The sequence below is a fragment of the Hyperolius riggenbachi genome, chromosome 6 (genome assembly GCF_040937935.1).
Source record: "Hyperolius riggenbachi isolate aHypRig1 chromosome 6, aHypRig1.pri, whole genome shotgun sequence".
Taxonomy (NCBI): domain Eukaryota; kingdom Metazoa; phylum Chordata; class Amphibia; order Anura; family Hyperoliidae; genus Hyperolius; species Hyperolius riggenbachi.
In genome coordinates, this window is record NC_090651.1 from 389,088,834 (window position 1) to 389,111,390 (window position 22,557).

Below are 22,557 nucleotides of genomic sequence, written 5' to 3' on the forward strand. Positions count from 1 at the left end.
AACACAAACAGGTTCCCACGCCTGAGGCTACCGCTGTGCTCAGAAAGTGGTGCAACTCGGCAGCAACAAGGAAGTTCTTACAGCCGTAGACCTGATTACAGTTACAGGAAGTGTGCATCATAACAGTTCCCCAGTAAACACTGGATGCATCACCGAACACCTGACCAGACGTTTCACAACAGCAGCAGGGCAGGCTGTATAATCTGCCCATCTCTGATCTCTGACAAGGCTGTGTAATGGTAAGGACACTGGAGGCTGATCGAGGCCACCTCAGCTGAGGATACATCACAGAGGGGTCTACAGTGCCGACAGTAGTCACGTCAATATACCAGGGCGGTGGAGTCGGTACAAAAATCTCCTGACTCCGACTCCTCAGTGTATGAAACCACCGACTCCAGGTACCCAGACATGCTCCGACTCCTCAGCCCTGGTATATACCAACTCAACAAGCTAGCCGACTGACCAGAGCTACGGCATCCATCGTGTTTTCCGCATGAAATCTCTCGGAAATCGGCCTTGTGACACCGCGCTGCCCCCCTAATGTAAATGTGCCCCCCTTGTGCACTTCAAGAGACACCAAAACGGAAAAAAAAAATGATGATATAATGAATTGGTTGTGTAGTATGGATAATTGCTAGAACATTAGTAGCAAAGAAAATATTCTCATAGTTTTATTTTCAGTTATATCGTGTTTTTTTTGTTTGTTTTTATAACATTGCATCATTCTCTAATATTTGCAGTTTACACACAACTCAGCATTCTAAATGATTCCACAGAGGACCTCTTTTCTGCAGAGAGAAAAAAAAAATTACAATGACCGACAGTTGAGATAACAAGCTTCAGAAGACAGAGCTCTCTGTGACTTTGAAAGTCGTGGGGCTCAATGGCTTTTTTGCATAGACAACAACTGGAGTTTCTTAACTCTTCCTGTACTGGAAACAATATTAGACTTGTGTCTCTGCTCCTAATGCTTTATTTCTTAGCTGTACTACACAACCAATTCATCAGCATTTTTTTTTTTTGCTTCAGGTGTCTCTCTAATACTTTACCGGTCCACTGTCTGGCTGAAATTGGTTGAATTGTTGATCTGGCATGCTTGTGGCGGAACCGATTGGCATCCGATAATTGTCAAATCAGATGCTCGATTGGTTGCCAAGTCGACTGATGTATGGGCACCTTAAATGTCAACTGTAATCTATAAAAAAAATACATACATTCTATCCTTCAGAGCCTCCCTGTTCCTCTCTGCGTTCCCGCGTTCTACCGCCGAGCTCCCGATCCGTTCTTCGGACTTTAGTTGGATGAGGCCTCTGGGTCTCCCCGGAAGCACCCTTGTCCCTGAAACCGCAGCTAGCGGGAGAGTTGAACGGGGTCCGGCTGTAGATGGAGAGGGTGCAGACAGGACCGGGAACACTGGCATCCAGAGACCTCCCTACTCTGAGGTGAGTATAACTTCCAGCTGTCCCTTAACAAGCTGTGTAAGCAGCCCTTCTGTTGCCTCTCGCATGCCAAGGCCCTGAAATGCCCAGTTACTCCCACTGCAGCTACTTTACAACATGAAGTAAATAGAATTTCAGGTTTATCTGAAGGGATTATGCAAATACAGCCTCGGGAGGGCAGCAATACCAAGAACGTTATCTGTTCATCTGATTCCATGAAGCAGGCCGAGGCGTAGGAGATTACCCTTCCCCAATGACAACATTGCCGGGACGGCTTGTAGGCTGGGGACTTCCCAGGGCAAATCCCACAGGCTCCGAAAATCCCAAACTTTCACTATGCGGACATGAGCTGACGGGGAACGGAGCCTACTGACACAGACAGTCTGTACTGACACCGCATACTGACACAGAGCGTACTGACAGATCATACTAACACAGACCTCTTTACTGACAGAGCGTACTGACACAGAATGCACCCTTCCCCAATGACAACATTGCCGGGACGGCTTGTATGCTGGGGCCTTCCCAAAGAAAATCCCAAACTTTCACTATGCGGACATGAGCTGGCGGGGAACGGAGCCTACTGACACAGATGATACTGACAAAGACTGTCTGTACTGACACAGAACCTACTGACAGAGCGTACTGACACAGAGCGCACCCTTCCCCAATGACAACATTGCCGGGGCAGCTTGTATGCTGGGAACTTCCCAAACTTTCACTATGTATCTGTGAGCCGGCGGGGAACGCAGCCTACCGACGCAGATTATACTGACAGATCACACTGACACAGACCGTCCGTACTGACAGATCACACTGACACAGACCGTCCGTACTGACAGATCACACTGACACAGAGCGAACTGACAGATCACACTGACACAGAGCGAACGGACAGATCACACTGACACAGAGCGAACGGACAGATCACACTGACACAGAGCGAACGGACAGATCACACTGACACAGACCGTCCGTACTGACAGATCACACTGACACAGAGCGTACAGAGCGTACTGACACAGACCACACCGACACAGACCGTACAGAGCGTACTGACACAGATTGCACTGATCACGCAATGCGTGTGATAAATATAAATGTTGCCGGTTACAGAGGGAAGAGTCTGTTTACAGTGTGACAGATTATTGAGCAATCAGCACTGGGCTGTGCCAGCCAGGACCAATCCTGACATCCCATCAGTATTTTGTTTTCTTCCTGTCCTAAATTCACACAAAAACAAACAAACCCAAAACCTAATAAATATAGAACTAACGCAGGGGTAAAAAGTTTCAATCATTTTAAAGAGGTCCTGTAGTGACATATAGTAGAATGCAGTAAAGAGGCCCTGTAGTGACATATAGCAGAATGCAGTAAAGAGGCCCTGTAGTGACATATAGCAGAATGCAGTAAAGAGGCCCTGTAGTGACATATAGCACAATGCAGTAAAGAGACCCTGTAGTGACATATAGCAGAATGCAGTAAAGAGGCCCTGTAGTGACATATAGCACAATGCAGTAAAGAGGCCCTGTAGTGACATATAGCAGAATGCAGTAAAGAGGCCCTGTAGTGACATATAGCAGAATGCAGTAAAGAGGCCCTGTAGTGACATATAGCAGAATGCAGTAAAGAGGCCCTGTAGTGACATATAGCAGAATGCAGTAAAGAGGCCCTGTAGTGACATATAGCACAATGCAGCAAAGAGGCCCTGTAGTGACATATAGCAGAATGCAGTAAAGAGGCCCTGTAGTGACATATAGCAGAATGCAGTAAAGAGGCCCTGTAGTGACATATAGCAGAATGCAGTAAAGAGGCCCTGTAGTGACATATAGCACAATGCAGTAAAGAGGCCCTGTAGTGACATATAGCAGAATGCAGTAAAGAGGCCCTGTAGTGACATATAGCACAATGCAGTAAAGAGGCCCTGTAGTGACATATAGCAGAATGCAGTAAAGAGGCCCTGTAGTGACATATAGCAGAATGCAGTAAAGAGGCCCTGTAGTGACATATAGCAGAATGCAGTAAAGAGGCCCTGTAGTGACATATAGCAGAATGCAGTAAAGAGGCCCTGTAGTGACATATAGCACAATGCAGCAAAGAGGCCCTGTAGTGACATATAGCAGAATGCAGTAAAGAGGCCCTGTAGTGACATATAGCAGAATGCAGTAAAGAGGCCCTGTAGTGACATATAGCACAATGCAGTAAAGAGGCCCTGTAGTGACATATAGCAGAATGCAGTAAAGAGGCCATGTAGTGACATATAGCAGAATGCAGTAAAGAGGCCCTGTAGTGGCATATAGCAGAATGCAGTAAAGAGGCCCTGTAGTGACATATAGCAGAATGCAGTAAAGAGGCCCTGTAGTGACATATAGAAGAATGCAGTGAAGAGGCCCTGTAGTGACATGTAGCAGAATGCAGTAAAGAGGCCCTGTAGTGGCATATAGCAGAATGCAGTAAAGAGGCCCTGTAGTGACATATAGCAGAATGCAGTAAAGAGGCCCTGTAGTGACATATAGCAGAATGCAGTAAAGAGGCCCTGTAGTGACATATAGCAGAATGCAGTAAAGAGGCCCTGTAGTGACATATAGCAGGATGCAGTAAAGAGGTCCTGTAGTGACATATAGCAGAATGCAGTAAAGAGGCCCTGTAGTGGCATATAGCAGAATGCAGTAAAGAGGCCCTGTAGTGACATATAGCAGAATGCAGTAAAGAGGCCCTGTAGTGACATATAGCAGAATGCAGTAAAGAGGCCCTGTAGTGACATATAGTAGAATGCAGTAAAGAGGCCCTGTAGTGACATATAGCAGAATGCAGTAAAGAGGCCCTGTAGTGACATATAGCAGAATGCAGTAAAGAGGCCCTGTAGTGACATATAGCAGAATGCAGTAAAGGGGCCCTGTAGTGACATATAGCAGAATGCAGTAAAGGGGCCCTGTAGTGACATATAGCAGAATGCAGTAAAGAGGCCCTGTAGTGACATATAGCAGAATGCAGTAAAGAGGCCCTGTAGTGACATATAGCAGAATGCAGTAAAGAGGCCCTGTAGTGACATATAGCAGGATGCAGTAAAGAGGTCCTGTAGTGACATATAGCAGAATGCAGTAAAGAGGCCCTGTAGTGGCATATAGCAGAATGCAGTAAAGAGGCCCTGTAGTGACATATAGCAGAATGCAGTAAAGAGGCCCTGTAGTGGCATATAGCAGAATGCAGTAAAGAGGCCCTGTAGTGACATATAGCAGAATGCAGTAAAGACGCCCTGTAGTGACATATAGCAGAATGCAGTAAAGAGGCCCTGTAGTGACATATAGCAGAATGCAGTAAAGAGGCCCTGTAGTGACATATAGAAGAATGCAGCAAAGAGGCCCTGTAGTGACATATAGCAGAATGCAGTAAAGAGGCCCTGTAGTGACACATAGCAGAATGCAGTAAAGAGGTCCTGTAGTGACATATAGCAGAATGCAGTAAAGAGGCCCTGTAGTGGCATATAGCAGAATGCAGTGAAGAGGCCCTGTAGTGACATATAGCAGAATGCCGTAAAGAGGCCCTGTAGTGACATATAGCAGAATGCAGCAAAGAGGCCCTGTAGTGACATATAGCAGAATGCAGTAAAGAGGTCCTGTAGTGACATATAGCAGAATGCAGTAAAGAGGCCCTGTAGTGACATATAGTAGAATGCAGTAAAGAGGCCCTGTAGTGACATATAGCAGAATGCAGTAAAGAGGCCCTGTAGTGGCATATAGCAGAATGCCGTAAAGAGGCCCTGTAGTGACATATAGCAGAATGCAGTAAAGAGGCCCTGTAGTGACATATAGTAGAATGCAGTAAAGAGGCCCTGTAGTGACACATAGCAGAATGCAGTAAAGAGGCCCTGTAGTGACACATAGCAGAATGCAGTAAAGAGGCCCTGTAGTGACATATAGCAGAATGCAGTAAAGAGGCCCTGTAGTGACATATAGTAGAATGCAGTAAAGAGGCCCTGTAGTGACACATAGCAGAATGCAGTAAAGAGGCCCTGTAGTGACATATAGCAGAATGCAGCAAAGAGGCCCTGTAGTGACATATAGCAGAATGCAGTAAAGAGGTCCTGTAGTGACATATAGCAGAATGCAGTAAAGAGGCCCTGTAGTGACATATAGTAGAATGCAGTAAAGAGGCCCTGTAGTGACACATAGCAGAATGCAGTAAAGAGGCCCTGTAGTGGCATATAGCAGAATGCAGTAAAGAGGCCCTGTAGTGACATATAGTAGAATGCAGTAAAGAGGCCGTGTAGTGACATATAGTAGAATGCAGTAAAGAGGCCCTGTAGTGACATATAGCAGGCTGCAGTAAAGAGGCCCTGTAGTGACATATAGCAGAATGCAGTAAAGAGGCCCTGTAGTGACATGTAGCAGAATGCAGTAAAGAGGCCCTGTAGTGACATATAGTAGAATGCAGTAAAGAGGCCCTGTAGTGACATATAGTAGAATGCAGTAAAGAGGCCCTGTAGTGACACATAGCAGAATGCAGTAAAGAGGCCCTGTAGTGACATATAGCAGAATGCAGTAAAGAGGCCCTGTAGTGACATATAGTAGAATGCAGTAACAGCGATCTTTCCTGTTTTGGCCGAGGACAATCTGTAATAGGTATATGAATGTATGGGGTAGGTTACTGAGCCTACAGAATAGAGGGAAAATGTTATTCTCTAAATGAATGAACAATGAGGCAACTTACCTCTTCAGATGAATAATACCAATATATTGGAACAGATGAGTATAAGTCTATATACTGGACGCCTCCATTCCCGTGTTTGTAAAATAGGTGCGTAGCTTTACTGCGCTGCCTAGACTTCTGGCTCCGAAGAAGATACACAAACTACTATGAAAAACAGCCTCCAGCTCCTGTTCCGTGTTTGCTCAGCCAACATGTTAAACACAAGGCCACACAATGGATCTACACCATGACAGGTCCTCATGGGGCATCAGCCATACCGTTACTCTTCACAAAGAAGCATAATCCGATAGAACGGCCGTGTGGAACCCAAACATTTCTTTTTACTCTGCAGTACGGAAAGTAGGAGCATAGCTAAAAATGCACATCAGGGTTTCCTCAGCCAAAAACCATTTGTTTCTCAAATTTAAAGTGCGTACAAGTGCCCCCCCCCCCCCCCCTCCTTTCAGGAACAGATCGCAGACCCCCAACCTATTGTTCCTGTGACAATAATTGGAAAGGTGCCTGTAGCTTTTAATTATCTGTTTCTACCCCTTCTTGTTTGTTCCACCTGAGGGGGTTCCCCCTCACTTCCTGTTCACTCTATGACGACACAGGAAGTAAGGTGAGCAGTGTAAACACACATGGCAGTGAGGACCTCACAAGTGATCTAACACTCCTCCATGCTGCTAAATTAAAGTGTCTGCATTGCTTTTCTTCACCAGCGAGGTTACAGCTCACTCTCTGCTGTTGGGGACTTGTTACCACTTGCGTCAGGAAGCGATAGCAAGTGTAAAGCCAGCGCCACGGTAGATGCTTGCGCTATATAAATCCATAATAATAATGCCTCGTACACACGAGGAGATTCTTCAGGCAACATTTCTGGGCCGACACTGTACAGATGCCTCACTAGCCTGCAGGCTGGCGACGTGCTCTGTTGCTGTGGAGGGAGGGGGGGGGGGATAGGGGGGGTTGGAGGAAAGTGGCGGAGATTGGCGCACAAGTTACATCACGTGGAGTCCGCGGTGAGTATAAAGAGGACAATGCTCTTGGCCCGCCCGGCAGATCGCAGGCCGAGGGATTAGGGCTGCTGTAGGTCTAGGTTCTAATCTAGGCAAAGGCTGTCGTTCGCATCCACCTCGGCCGAGATCTAGCTAATAATTGAAAATTGACCAGAGAGCAGCAATCAATCAATGTACCACCTTGAACCACTCAATCCCGATCAGATTCTTTTATTTTTTATCTTTACACTGGAGCACTGTCCTGTAATGTTTATATTCTTCTGGCCACACACAAGAAAGTAGTTGACCGTACAAAATAATCTTATCACTGCAATCAAACCTCAAACTGAACTGTACAATCACATAAAACTATGGCAAATATTCTACGTGTGTGACCATATAACACTGAGGCCGCAGTCCTCCAGCTGCTGTTCTGCGAATCGATGAATCGAGTTGGGTGGACTGTAACTGTTACTCAAGTGCTGATGCAGCAAAAGGGGACATCAGAATGGACATTGTTCCTCCCAAGTGATGATGAAGACTGTGTGTGGGCAGAAGTGTGACTATTACTCACATCATCAGCCCTATAGACCCCCTATTGTAAGACACACGGCGACTCAGCCATCGTTTGTTGACTAGACAAATATTAAACTCATCCACACATTATACAATGCGATCTATAACATTATACAGGACTGTACACTTTTGTTTTGGTCAGGAAAAGCCCCCAATTTAATGGATGAACTAACTGGCTTCCAGGAAGTTGCAATAAGCAGCGCCCTCCTTTTGTGTAGAAGCTCCTGGCCACCCCACCCCTGGATGTCCTCTCCATGCGGCCAACTCTCTCACGTAAATAAACCTTCCTCACTTTCTCACTCACAGACCTTTTATGGCACAACCACAGGTCTCTTTAGGACAGGACATGCTGAGACTTGTAGTTCACCAAGAGCTACAGATTAGATGACCATAACTAATCCTTCTAAGCAGGTCTCAGTGAACCATACACCATGTGACATTTATCATCGATTAGACACGATGGGCTCTATTCTCAAAGAGCCAAAAGTACCGCAAAATTTTAGCGCTAAATTCCCGCCAGCGGTAAACTCCGCATTTTTTCAGCATTCACTAACATTTTCCGCATGTTTTCCGCATGCGGGAAAAAAGATGCGGAAACAGGCATTATTCATGCGGGAATCATGCGGTAAAAAGGTCGCATGAAAAAGTGTTTAAAAAAAAAAAGTTAAAGTCCACCAAGCACAGCCCTTAAGCCTCCACACTTCATTAAAGTCAATGGGATGCGGAATATATCACCTACTACTTGTAGGTGATAAAAATTCGGTAATTAACGAAGAAATGATGCGCCTGAACATCTTTGAGAATTGATCTTTTATTGCGGAAAATACCGACTTTTGTGGAAATTTTACCGCATGAATCCCGCACTTTTATCACACTTTTTCCGCATGCGGAAAAAACATGCGGAACATTTTGAGAATCCCAACTTGCCGGTATTTTGGGTGCAAACTTCCCGCATGTACTTTACCGCATGCGGGAAGTCTTTGAGAATAGAGCCCAATACGTTTGTAAAAACACCCAATCAGGTCAACTTCAACCAAAAATCAGGACATTCTCAATCATTTATTGATTGATATCTATTGACTGAAAACTGATTGTAAATGTCCATTCTTCTTATCAATCAGGAACAGCAGGGAAACAAAGTCTCCACAGTACAATTGTACCAGCGGGGGAGATCGGGTACATTTTCAAAAATATTACTAAAAGCTGTTCAACCCATCAATATTCTCCGATCGATTTCTGATCAAGGAACTATCGGTCATTTATACAATCTGGTAAACATCGTACAGTGTATGGCCGGATCAGAAAGTTCTGAACTGAAGGAGATGTAAACAGAGTGAACAATCGTTCCCAGCAGTTCCTAAACTTCCTGGGAAAAGTAGCTCAGCATACACATACAATCCTCATCAGATATAGTCAGACATACAATCATCATCGTACACACAGCGATCTCCAGCTATCAGAGCCGGCTGTACCCAGAATATCAGTAATAATGATGATGTGTGGCACTCACCCTCCAGAAGTTCCCAAACTTCCCGGGAAGAGTAGCTCAGCACAGACATACAATCCTCATCAGATATAGTCAGACACACAATCAGTATCGTACACACAGCGATCTCCGGCTGTACCCACAATAATATCAGTAATAATGGTTATGATAAGTGGCACTCACCCTCCAGAAGTTCCCAAACTTCCCGGGAAGAGTAGCTCATCACAGACATACAATCACCATCAGATATACAATCATTATCGTACACACAGCGATCTCCGGCTGTACCCACAATAATATCAGTAATAATGGTTATGATAAGTGGCACTCACCCTCCAGAAGTTCCCAAACTTCCCGGGAAGAGTAGCTCAGCACAGACATACAATCACCATCAGACATACAATCAGTATCGTACACTCAGTGATCTCCGGCTGTACCCACAATAATATCAGTAATAATGATAATGATGTGTGGCACTCACCCTCCAGAAGTTCCCAAACTTCCCGGGAAGAGTAGCTCATGCAGCACAGACATACAATCACCATCATCAAATATAGTCAGACACACAATCAGTATCGTACACACAGCGATCTCCGGCTGTACCCAGAATAATATCAGTAATACGGTAATGATAATGGTAGAGGCGGCACTCACCCTCCAGCACGTCCTCCTCCTCCTCCGCCTGCCGCTCTTTGTGTCTGACTCCAGCATGGAGCGCCCGGACTTCCCAGCACCATATGAGTCACAGGCAGGGGGTGGGAATCCCCGGCTGACGTCACACGCCATATATGGACATCCTGGGCAATGCCTGCAACAGCTGCTTGCTGAAGCCACGTGTAGCTGCTGGGGAAGGGGAAGCATGGCCGGGGTCACCTGGAGGGGGGAGGGGTCAGCAGGGGGGTCACAGGGAGGGGTTACCGGGTTAGGGTTAGGGGCCCCTCTGAGTTTTGTAGTGTTTACAATGCAGGTTTGAGCGGATTTGACCTTGACCACATAGACAGCAGATGGAGGGGGGTGTATGCTGGCTGCATCTGAAGATGGAGGGGGGTGTATGCTGGCTGCATCTGAAGATGGAGGGGGTGTATGCTGGCTGCATCTGAAGATGGAGGGGGGTGTATGCTGGCTGCATCTGAAGATGGAGGGGGGTGTATGCTGGCTGCATCTGAAGATGGAGGGGGGGTGTATGCTGGCTGCATCTGAAGATGGAGGGGGGTGTATGCTGGCTGCATCTGAAGATGGAGGGGGGTGTATGCTGGCTGCATCTGAAGATGGAGGGGGGTGTATGCTGGCTGCATCTGAAGATGGAGGGGGGTGTATGCTGGCTGCATCTGAAGATGGAGGGGGGTGTATGCTGGCTGCATCTGAATGATTAACCATAAAATGTTATGAAGGAAAATTAGTTTACATTATTATTATTATTGTTGTTGTTGTTATTATTCTGATTTTTAATAATCAGCCAAAACATGAAAACCCCATGGACTACAATTATTACTTTTTTATTATTCTCCTCCCAAATTTCAGTTAATTGACTTCCTCTCAAGTTGATTCTAGCTAAGGTACAGCTAAGGTTTTGGTGGCCCCAAGAAGCCCATGGCATGACGGCTCCCCCTCCCCTCCACTAAGTAAGCGGCACGCGAAATGGGTGTAGCACCACCTCCGGTAAAGTGGGCATGACCAAGACTGATGTGTGTGGAGCCAAATACTAGCAAAATAGAGGTAGTCCCCAGTTAGCATATGCGATAGGGTACCATGGGCGTAACAATAGGCCCTGAAGCCCCTGCTCCCGCGGCCCCCCCCTCCCTGGGGCCCGGTCGTGGCCGTTTTGTGGGGGCTGGAGGGGTGGCAGCATGAGGGGAAAGCCTTGGCCACAGTCGGCGGGGAGAGGGGAAGTTCCCCCCCTCTCCCTCACCTCGGGGCTCTCCCCTCCAGCTAGTTACAGTGTGGGCAGCGGCGGGCAGATACATACCTTCTTCTGTGCGTTCCACCACATACTCCTCGCTCTAGCGGCTGACGTCACTTCCGGAAGTGATAACAGACGCATAGAGCGAGGAGTATGCGGTGGAACGCACGGAAGGTATGTATCTGCCCGCCGCTGCCCACTGCCCAAACTGTAACTAGCTGGAGGGGAGAGCCCCGAGGTGAGGGAAAGGGGGGGAACTTCCCCTCTCCCCGCCGACTGTGGCCAAGGCTTTCCCCTTATGCTGCCACCCCTCCAGCCTCCACAAAACGGCCCCGCGCGGGCCCCAGAGAGGGGGGGGGGCCCGCAATGAAATTCTGCAGGGGGGCCCGGTGGGGCCTAGTTACGCCCCTGTAGGGGACAGTATAGGTAGCAAGCTATAGGTGCTGCAGTATAGGTAGCCAGGTACAGGTGGTGTCCTCAGTATAGGTAACGAGCTATAGGTGCTGCAGTATAAGTAGTCAGGTACATGTGGTGCCCTCAGTATAGGTAGCAAGCTATAGGTGCTGCAGTATAGGTAGCCAGGTACAGGTGGTGTCCTCAGTATAGGTAACGAGCTATAGGTGCTGCAGTATAAGTAGTCAGGTACATGTGGTGCCCTCAGTATAGGTAGCAAGCTATAGGTGCTGCAGTATAGGTAGCCAGGTCCATGTGGTGCCCTCAGTATAGATAGTGAGCTATAGGTGCTGCAGTATAGGTAGCCAGGGCCATGTGGTGCCCTCAGTATAGGTAGCAAGCTATAGGTGCTGCAGTATAGGTAGCCAGGTACATGTGGTGCCCTCAGTATAGGTAGCAAGCTATAGGTGCTGCAGTATAGGTAGCCAGGTCCATGTGGTGCCCTCAGTATAGGTAGCGAGCTATAGGTGCTGCAGTATAGGTAGCCAGGTACATGTGGTGCCCTCAGTATAGGTAGCGAGCTATAGGTGCTGCAGTATAGGTAGCCAGGTACATGTGGTGGCCCAGTATAGGTAGCGAGCTATAGGTGCGGCAGTATAGGTAGCCAGGTACAGGTGGTGTCCTCAGTATAGGTAGCGAGCTATAGGTGCTGCAGTATAGGTAGCCAGGTCCATGTGGTGCCCTCAGTATAGGTAGCGAGCTATAGGTGCTGCAGTATAGGTAGCCAGGTACAGGTGGTGTCCTCAGTATAGGTAGCGAGCTATAGGTGCTGCAGTATAGGTAGCCAGGTCCATGTGGTGCCCTCAGTATAGGTAGCAAGCTATAGGTGCTGCAGTATAGGTAGCCAGGTCCATGTGGTGCCCTCAGTATAGGTAGCGAGCTATAGGTGCTGCAGTATAGGTAGCCAGGTACATGTGGTGCCCTCAGTATAGGTAGCGAGCTATAGGTGCTGCAGTATAGGTAGCCAGGTACATGTGGTGGCCCAGTATAGGTAGCGAGCTATAGGTGCGGCAGTATAGGTTGCCAGGTACAGGTGGTGTCCTCAGTATAGGTTTATGAGCTATAGCTATAGGTGCTGCAGTATAGGTTGCCAGGTACAGGTGGTGCCCTCAGTATAGGTAGTGAGCTATAGGTGCTGCAGCATATAGGAAGCCATGTACAGGTGGTGTCCTCAGTATAGGTAGCGAGCTATAGGTGCTGCAGCATATAGGAAGCCAGGTACAGGTGGTGTCCTCAGTATAGGTAGCGAGCTATAGGTGCTGCAGTATAGGTTGCCAGGTACAGGTGGTGTCCTCAGTATAGGTAGTGAGCTATAGGTGCTGCAGCATATAGGAAGCCATGTACAGGTGGTGTCCTCAGTATAGGTAGCGAGCTATAGGTGCTGCAGTATAGGTAGTCAGGTACAGGTGGTGTCCTTAGTATAGGTAGCGAGCTATAGGTACCTAGTATAGGTAGTCAGATACAGGTGGTGGTGTCCTCAGTATAGGTAGAGAGCTATAGGTGCTGCAGTATAGGTTGCCAGGTACAGGTGGTGTCCTCAGTATAGGTAGCGAGCTATAGGTGCTGCAGTATAGGTTGCCAGGTACAGGTGGTGTCCTCAGTATAGGTAGCGAGCTATAGGTGCTGCTAGGTACAGGTTTTGCCCTCAGTATAGGTAGCGTTCCTTGCTTGTACGCTGGCAGCTCCCCTGTCCTAGACTACGATGGGCATAGGACTTTGGCAGAGATAAGTTTGTGAGCTCCTCTGAGGACAGTCAGTGACATGGCGATGTACTCTGTAATGTGCTGCAGAAGAGGTCAGCGCTATATAAATCCTACTAATATAATAAATGGGAAAGTTCGGATGTTTGGATGTTTGTTACTCGATCACGCAAAAATGGCTGAACGGATTTGAATGAAATTTGGCACACACATAGTACATTACCTGGAATAAAGTATAGGTTACTTTTTATTCCCATAACCAAAAAAGGGGGCGGAGACAAATACACATTTCACTGCCACATTAGATGAGTGGCTGCTGTGCGGTTGCCCTCGGGCGGGTGGGGGGAGAGGATTGGGGGGGGGGGGGCTGCCCATGTGATGAGCGACTGCTGTGCGGTTGCCGTGAGAACGCTGTAGTGTTTTTATAGTATGAAGGATGCAATGTCTGAAGGTCGTCTGTAAAGTGTGCCAGTCAGCGCTGTGGAAGTGACTAATAATTCTGGGACATCGACGAGCTGCCTGCGCTCTCCGCAATGCAAACGAGGTCATTTCTCTCTCACTTTCTTCTTATGCTCAGCTTGGACTTTCCCTTTAATATTACAGAAACTACCGGCACAGATCTATACAGGTAGTTCCCAACTTACCAACACCCGACTTACAAACGATTATCCCATTTTTTCATCAAAAATCCTATAGGACATGGAAAAATCTTTAAATTCGATCTAAAATGAACAAAATTATCTAATCAGGAAAAAAAAAAATGAAAAAAATTGTACCATGTATGGGAGCTATTAGACACATTTCACTCAGTAATCAACATTCAATATGGGCTCTTTCACAGTGAGACGTTAAAGTCGCACATTAGAAAATGTTATAACGCGGACTAACGCACATCAATAGGAAGTCTATGCGACATTCACAGGGCTCACGTTGCGTTGTGTGTAACGTGTAGCGTTATTAGAAAGTGCTGCATGCTGTGCGTTATACACGTTATTAGCTGCGTTGGACTGTTTGCACATGCTCAGTAATGACCTGGAAGCATACTTGTCATTGCCTGTATGCTGTACTGTATGCGACCATAACAGGGCATAGAGTTGTGTTGTGTGTAACGTGTAGCGTTATTAGAGAGTGCTGCATGCTGTGTGTTATACACGTTATTAGCTGCGTTGGACTGTTTGCACATGCTCAGTACTAACTTGGAAGCATACTTGTCATTGCCTGTATGCGACGATAACAAGGCATTAAGTTACATTGCAACTTTTTTTGGGACGTTGCGTTGTAAGCTTGCGGTGCGACTTTAACGTAACGTCCCAATGTGAAAGTAGCCTATGTATTAATACAATAACCACTGAACACTAAATTGCTACTTGCACCTGCATTTAACATACTTTATTTTTGGCAACCCCTCATTGATTTCTCAAGAAACCAAAAAAAAAACAACAAAATAGGAAATTCGATCAGATTTCTCTTCTGAATAATAAAAAAAAACAAAAAAAGACCTTTCAATTTCGTGGTTAGGCTAATCGTTAATCAAATGTGTGTTAAAATGGAGCAGAAAAATACCGTGTGTGCCCGAGATCTGCGGCTGTATGGGAAGGCGGTGGCAATTATTGCGAATATTGCGCTGGATTGTTAAGCTGGCTGCAATGGACCGGAGACCCACCTCCAGACATCAGACTGTCGTATGACACGTCCATAAAGCTATATGACCCGGGAGACTTCCACCAAACTCTTATTTCAGTTGTGTGCTGATTGTCAGGTTGTTACTGCTGTCTGTGCTATGTTGTGGGCGATTTCTCCGCACTTCCTGTTCCACTAGTGAGGTCATGCTGAACAGGAAATGATGCAGCTGAGGTGCACAACAATAATAAAAGACATGTAGGTAAAGTCAGAGCATCTGTGGGGTTTTTAATGCTGTCTGTACCCCCTTAGAGCATCTCCATAAGGTGTATCAGGAACAGATATTATTAATACTATTATTATTGATATGCAAAGCGCCTGCCTATTCCGTGGCACCCAGCAGGAGTGGCATGTGTTGTTTGTACCTGTTGAATGTGTTTTGCCACATCAGCTGTACAAGGTGTAAACACTGCGTCTAGTCAGAGGCCGAGTCACAGAAATGAGTCAGCAGAGAAACAGGTTATCTGCATTCCTGGAGCTTCAGAGACAATAGTATTATCTGAAAACAAAAGCGTGGCCCAACTTTGCATGGGATTGTTTACATAACACTGAAAATGCAGCAAGAGGTGTGAAAAAGCATTCTGAAAGTATCTGACAGGAAATTGCATGGTGTGTGTACCAATCGAATCGATTATCATTCCTGTCAGGTCCGATCTGATTTCCGATTGTTTTTCTGATCAATTTTGTACAGATGTGTCCAGAAAATAAATCTGAAAAACGATTGGAAATCAAATCGGACCTGTCGGAAATTTTCTAATCGACTGTCGATCTGATGAGAAATTGCATAGTTTGTAGCAGGCATAATGCTAGGTACACACGATACAATTTTCTCGCAGAAGATTGACCTACCAGATCGATTTTTTCCAACATGTGCGATCTGAATTTCGATCAATTTCTGTTTACTTTTATGGAAAACAATCATTAAATCGATAGCAATTCAGATCAGACATCATAAAAAATCAATCTGGCAGTTAAATCTGCCAGGAAATTGTATTGTGTGTACCAAGCGTAAGGCCCGGTCCAGATTGGCGTCACATGGCGTCTCGCTCAAGTGCTTTTCTGGTAGCGAGCAGAAACAAATCTGACAACCTTCGGCAGCGCTTCCCGTTGTCCGACTAACGCGCCTCGTTTTGCCCCCGCAGGGCGACACAGAAGCATTGCGGTTGAGCGATCTTGGATGCTACATGAAGCTTCCAGAATATACAAGATGTCAGTATGGACTGTGACGTTAGCCGCTAATAACGACAAACGATGGTACTGCGCATTACAACTCATGTGACCGGGCAGTACTTGAGCGATGCGACCGTCATTCAACGCTGGACGCTGAACCACCGCGAAACGAAGCCTTTATCCACCAGGGTGGGAAATGGAAGATGACGCGATCGCAGCACGGTCGCCCATAGATCGCCGTTACCAGTGCAAAAGGGCCCTAATGTTAAAATACCAGTTATAACGCAGTTATTTTTTTACTATTATTATTATTATTATTGTATAAAGCGCCAACATGTTTTTTTTTTTATATACATTTAAGTTAACATTATTTTAAACGAATCATGAATTAAACATTTTGTTTAAAAAAAACCATTACACTGTATACAGTGGCTTGCAAAAGTATTCGGCCCCCTTGAAGTTTTCCACATTTTGTCACATTACTGCCACAAACATGAATCAATTTTATTGGAATTCCACATGAAAGACCAACACAAAGTGGTGTACACGTGAGAAGTGGAACGAAAATCATACATGATTCCAAACATTTTTATACAAATAAATAACTGCAAAGTGGTGTGTGCATAATTATTCGGCCCCCTTTGATCTGAGTGCAGTCAGGTGCCCATAGACATTGCCTGATGAGTGCTAATAACTAAATAGAGTGCACCTGTGTGTAATCTAATGTCAGTACAAATACAGCTGCTCTGTGAGGGCCTCAGAGGTTGTCTAAGAGAATATTGGGAGCAACAACACCATGAAGTCCAAAGAACACACCAGAGAGGTCAGGGATCAAGTTATTGAGAAATTTAAAGAAGGCTTACGCTACAAAAAGGATTTCCAAAGCCTTGAACATCCCACGTAGCACTGTTCAAGTGATCATTCAGAAATGGAAGGAGTATGGCACAACTGTAAACCTACCAAGACAAGGCCATCCACCTAAACTCACAGGCCAAACAAGGAGAGCGCTTGATCAGAAATGCAGTCAAGAGGCCCATGGTAACTCTGGATGAGCTGCAGAGATCTACAGCTCAGGTGGGGGAATCTGTCTATAGGACAGCTATGAGTCATGCACTGTACAAAGTTGGCCTTTATGGAAGAGTGGCAAGAAGAAAGCCATTGTTAACAGAAAAGCATAAGAAGTCCCGTTTGCAGTTTGCCACAAGCCATGTGGGGGACACAGCAAACATGTGGAAGAAGGTGCTCTGGTCAGATGAGACCAAAATGGAACTTTTTGGCCAAAATGCTAAACGCTATGTGTGGCGGAAAACTAACACTGCACATCACTCTGAACACACCATCCCCACTGTCAAATATGGTGGTGGCAGCATCATGCTCGGGGGGTGCTTCTCTTCAGCAGGGACAGGGAAGCTGGTCAGAGTTGATGGGAAGATTGATGGAGCCAAATACAGGTCAAACTTGGAAGAAAACCTCTTGGAGACTGCAAAAGACTTGAGACTGGGGCGGAGGTTCACCTTCCAGCAGGACAATGACCCTAAACATAAAGCCAGGGCAACAATGGAATGGTTTAAAACAAAACATATCTATGTGTTAGAATGGCCCAGTCAAAGTCCAGATCTAAATCCAATCGAGAATCTGTGGCAAGATCTGAAAACTGCTGTTCACAAACGCTGTCCATCTAATCTGACTGAGCTGGAGCTGTTTTGCAAAGAAGAATGGGCAAGGATTTCAGTCTCTAGATGTGCAAAGCTGGTAGAGACATACCCTAAAAGACTGGCAGCTGTAATTGCAGCAAAAGGTGGTTCTACAAAGTATTGACTCAGGGGTCTGAATAATTACGCACACCCCACTTTGCAGTTATTTATTTGTAAAAAATGTTTGGAATCATGTATGATTTTCGTTCCACTTCTCACGTGTACACCACTTTGTATTGGTCTTTCATGTGGAATTCCAATAAAATTGATTCATGTTTGTGGCAGTAATGTGACAAAAGGTGGAAAACTTCAAGGGGGCCGAATACTTTTGCAACCCACTGTATATTTTTATAAGGAAGTGAGCTGCCATAGAGTGCCTCTCCTCTCCATCCCTATCCATAGTTACAGGAAACCTTAAAGCGGACCCAAACCAAACATTTTTTTAATTCAAAATATTTAGTTGCAGCACTCTGACACATACAAAGATAAATAAACTCTTCTTCAAACCTATGAGCATTTCAGGGCATGCTTTTCACCCTTCTCTTTCCATAACTAGGGTTATACAGGTGGCAGCCATTAGCAATTCCTCCATTGCTGGACACCATCTACTTCACCAGTCTGCCGGATTCTGTCCCGGCAATATGAAAGGAAGGGGAGGGGTTCCTCCAATAAATGTAACATATTTTATATTTGTCATCATGCAGCTGAAAAAAGGCTGCTATTTATTATTATAATTTAGAAAATACATTTTATTTCTGAAATCTTGTATTTTTAATTTGGGTCCACTTTAAGGTCTTATTCACACCTGGGGTGTTTTCTAGGGATGGTTGAAAATGTTGACTTCCGATTCTGCAGAAATTCCAATTTCCGCCAATGCCGATTACCGATTTCACAGATTTCCGATCGGTTTCCAATTTCTGAGTTCGGATATCTGAGTATTGTCTTTTTTGGTCATTTTTGGCACTCTCTGATTGCTCCAATGCTTCCGAATTCTGTTATTGAGCTAAAATTACCGAATTGCAGCAATGCAGTATTTCTGCAGAAATCCGATTTCTGAGTTCCGTTTTCCGATTTCCGATCGGAAATTCAGAAATTTCAATTCCGCAACATCCGAATGAGCATCCTCGGTGTTTTCTCTGTTTTTTAAGCACCGTCGATTTTCAATATTGCCTTAAAAGCGCTTGTGCGATGATTCCTTATGGGGCTGTTCATATCAGCGCGTTTCGTCTGCTTTCCGCTGACCTAAGCGCTGCCTGCACTATTTTTTGGGCGACTTTGCTACAATGGAAGGTATAGGAAACACGCAAAACACTCACAAAATAACTTTTGTGGCGATTGCGTTCGCGCTTTTAAGAATAAATACATTGTATTTATTATTTTCCAGGTCAAACAGTTCACTTCCTGACTTGAAAAAATTGTAGCGCGCAGGTAAGCGCCAGGAGGGAGGAAGGAAAAATCACTCTCAAAATCGCAAAACGCGGCCGTCAGCGATTTCGATTTTAGAAGTGAACAAAGCTTAGATGTTATAAAAAAAGGCAATTCTAATTACCTGGGGCTCCTGCCAGCCCCTTGCAGCCGCCCTGGGCCCGCGCCGGTAGTCAACCATCCCTCCTGCCAGCCCCCTGCAGTCGCCCTGGGCCCGCGCCGGGAGTCAACCATCCCTCCTGCCAGCCCCCTGCAGCCGCCCTGGGCCCGCGCCGGGAGTCAACCATCCCTCCTGCCAGCCCCCTGCAGCCGCCCTGGGCCCGCGCCGGTAGTCAACCATCCTCCTGTCCCCTGCCGCTCATCAGTCTCGCTTTGCGGCAACTGAGCCAGTTACCGCCCCTTGTGCCTGCGTGGCCCTGGCAACACCCGTCCTCGTTCGCACTCCCATCACCAGAAGTGTCCTGCGCAGGCGTAGCAGAGATTCTCTCGTACTGCGTCTACTGGAGCGCGAATGAGGTCTCATGCGGCCAGTCACTGAAAGCGAAACTGAGCCACGGCGGGGGATCGGAGGGTTGTAGAGTACTGGCGCCGGCACAGGGCGACTGCAGGGGCCGGGAGAAACCCCAGGTAAGTAGAACTGCTTTTTTTTTTTAATAATACATAAAGGACCTCTGTAGCGAAAATCTTAAAATGTAAAATACATGTAAACACATACAAATAAGAAGTACATTTCTTCCTGAGTAAAATGACCAATACATTACTTTTCTCCTATGTTGCTGTCACTTACAGTAGGTAGTGGAAATCTGACATTACCAACAGATTTTGGACTAGCCCATCTCCTCATAGGAGGTTCTTAGGGCTTCCTTTATTTTTAAAAGCACTTAGTGAATGGCAGTTGCTCCGTCACACTGCCAAAAAAGTGTGCAGCGAGCAGGGAGGCTGGCCAGCATCTTTGTATAAATCTTTTTCAGGGAATGTCTTTATAAAGAGTAAAAGCCTTGCTGAGAATCCCCTATGGAGAGATGGACTAGCCCAAAACCTGTCGGTAATGTCAGATTTCTACTACCTACTGTAAGTGACAGCAACATAGGAGAAAAGTAATTTATGGCTCATTTTACTCTGGGAGAAATTTACTTCTTATTTGTATGTGTTTTAAATTTTAATATGTTTGTGACAGTCCCTCTTTAAATATCCCTCTAAACTATAAGACTCTGCCTGGCGTTTGCGTTCACGCCGAGCTCCTGGTCTTCAGGACTGGGCCTCTGCTAGCAGGGATGTTATCAGCCTGAGTTTAACCCTCAGTAATGTTTGGTTTTATAGTTACTGGTGTTTTAGGTAATTTCATAAGCTTGCTGGAAGTCCCAGCAGTAAAATGGAAGATTCCCAGCCTTCCTGCGTGGTGTAAATTCCTGCGGCGTGTTGTGAAAGTGAACATGTTTGTCTGCTGCTGAGTCTCATGACCTAACAGAGGAGGTGTGTACAGCGATCACTCTCCCCGCCCGGGGCCGCGCTGTTCCTGCACACAGGATGTACACAAGTGACCTCACAGCGCGCTGCACATGTACGCCACAAACAGTCCGTGACTCACGCATTGCTGGGCTCGCTCAGACACACTAAGAGGACCAGTCACAGCTGGGATTACACAATGTGCCACACAGCACTGCAACTAAACAGCACCAGTCACAGCTGGGGTTACACAACGTCACTTAACTGAGCCACCAAAATGACATAAATGCCCTTTTTAGCTCTTTCCTGGAAAGAGAACATTAATTCAGGTGGGCGATTGCCTGAGTAACAAAACTGCAATATTTTTACACCCCTCACTCGATCCTCCAATGGGTCACCAATTCACTTCAAATAATCCAATAAACAACGGAGAAGGCACACAACAGACTTTTCAACTTGTGTTTATCTAAACTTTAGCAAGTACACAACTCGTTTCGGGGTTACCCCCTTCCTCAGGTGTACACCTGATAAATAGGGGGTAACCCCAAAACATGTGTATTTGCTAAAGTTTATATAAACACAAGTTAAAAAGCCTGTTGTGTGCCTTCTCCGTTGTTTATTGGATTATTTGAAGTGAATTGGTGACCCATTGGAGGATCGAGCACCGGCTACCTTATACAAAGGGGACACCTATAACTATCTACACTGAAAGGACTAACTATACTGGGGAACATCTTTGGTTACCTACACTGGGAGGCTTGGGGGACACATTTGGCTACCTCTACCTATGTAGGGTAACGTTTGCCACACTTCATATATAGGGTAACATTTGTCACATTTCATATGGGGAGTAACATTTGCAGCATTTCAAATGTGGGGTAACATTTGCCAAATTTCATACCTGGAGTAATGTTTGCTGCATTTCATAGTGGGGTCATGTTTGCTGCATTTCATAATGAATGTCAATTTTACTGCATTTCAAATAGGGCGTAATGTCTGCTGTACTTATTATGGAGCATGATGTTTGCTGCACTTTATATGGGGGTAATGACTGCTGCATTTATTTTTTGATGGTCAGAATAGCTGCATTTGATATTTTGGGGTTATTGTTGGAATATTTGCAATTTTGAGAGGGGGGCATTTCCTAATTATCTTTAGGGTCACCTTGCCTAACTGTATTTTGAGAGGAAACCCGGGCCCACTATCTTTGAGTTACGCTGTGAAATAACAGTTGGCTCCACTCGCATGTCGTAGCCATGCCCATTTTTCGATGTGGCACATTTAGCCCTTTCAGCTATTGTGCCATGGATCTTTCAGGATGCCTACAATGCTGGGGGTGGGGTGGGGGAAGAGTACACAAATTATGTGCTACTTGGAGGTCACAGAAACCACCCCTGCCTACCATAGTCCTAGTGTAATGTGCTACCATATTATTATTATGTATTTATATAGCAGTGACATCTTCTGCAGCACTTTACAGAGTACATAGTCATGTCACTGACTGTCCTCAGAGGAGCTCACACTCTAATCCTACCATAGTCATAGCCTAATGTCCTACCATATTATTATTATGTATTTATATAGCACTGACCTCTTCTGCAGTACATTACAGAGTACATAGTCATGTCACTGACTGTCCCCAGAGGAGCTCACACTCTAATCCTAACATAGTCATAGTGTAATGTCCTACCATATTATTATTATGTATTTATATAGCACTGACATCTTCTGCAGCACATTACAGAGTACATAGTCATGTCACTGACTGTCCTCAGAGGAGCTCACAATCTAATCCTACCATAGTCATAGCCTAATGTCCTACCGTATTATTATTATGTATTTATATAGCACTGACATCTTCTGCAGCACATTACAGAGTACATAGTCATGTCACTGACTGT

At 45.8% G+C, this 22,557-nt stretch overlaps 1 protein-coding gene across 2 annotated transcripts in view; it reads right to left on the reverse strand.

The window, feature by feature from the left end:
- LOC137522005 (protein BTG3-like) overlaps positions 1–9,874 on the reverse strand; it is a 24,566-nt gene extending 14,692 nt beyond the window's left edge. The window contains exon 1 of one of the 2 annotated variants that reach the window (XM_068242012.1): positions 9,843–9,874. The gene's annotated coding sequence lies outside the window, so the exon portion shown is untranslated. Of the gene's footprint in view, positions 63–9,842 lie in introns of those variants that run through there. The other variant, XM_068242013.1, reaches the window with a different exon arrangement.
- Between the last annotated feature and the right edge of the window lie 12,683 nt (positions 9,875–22,557).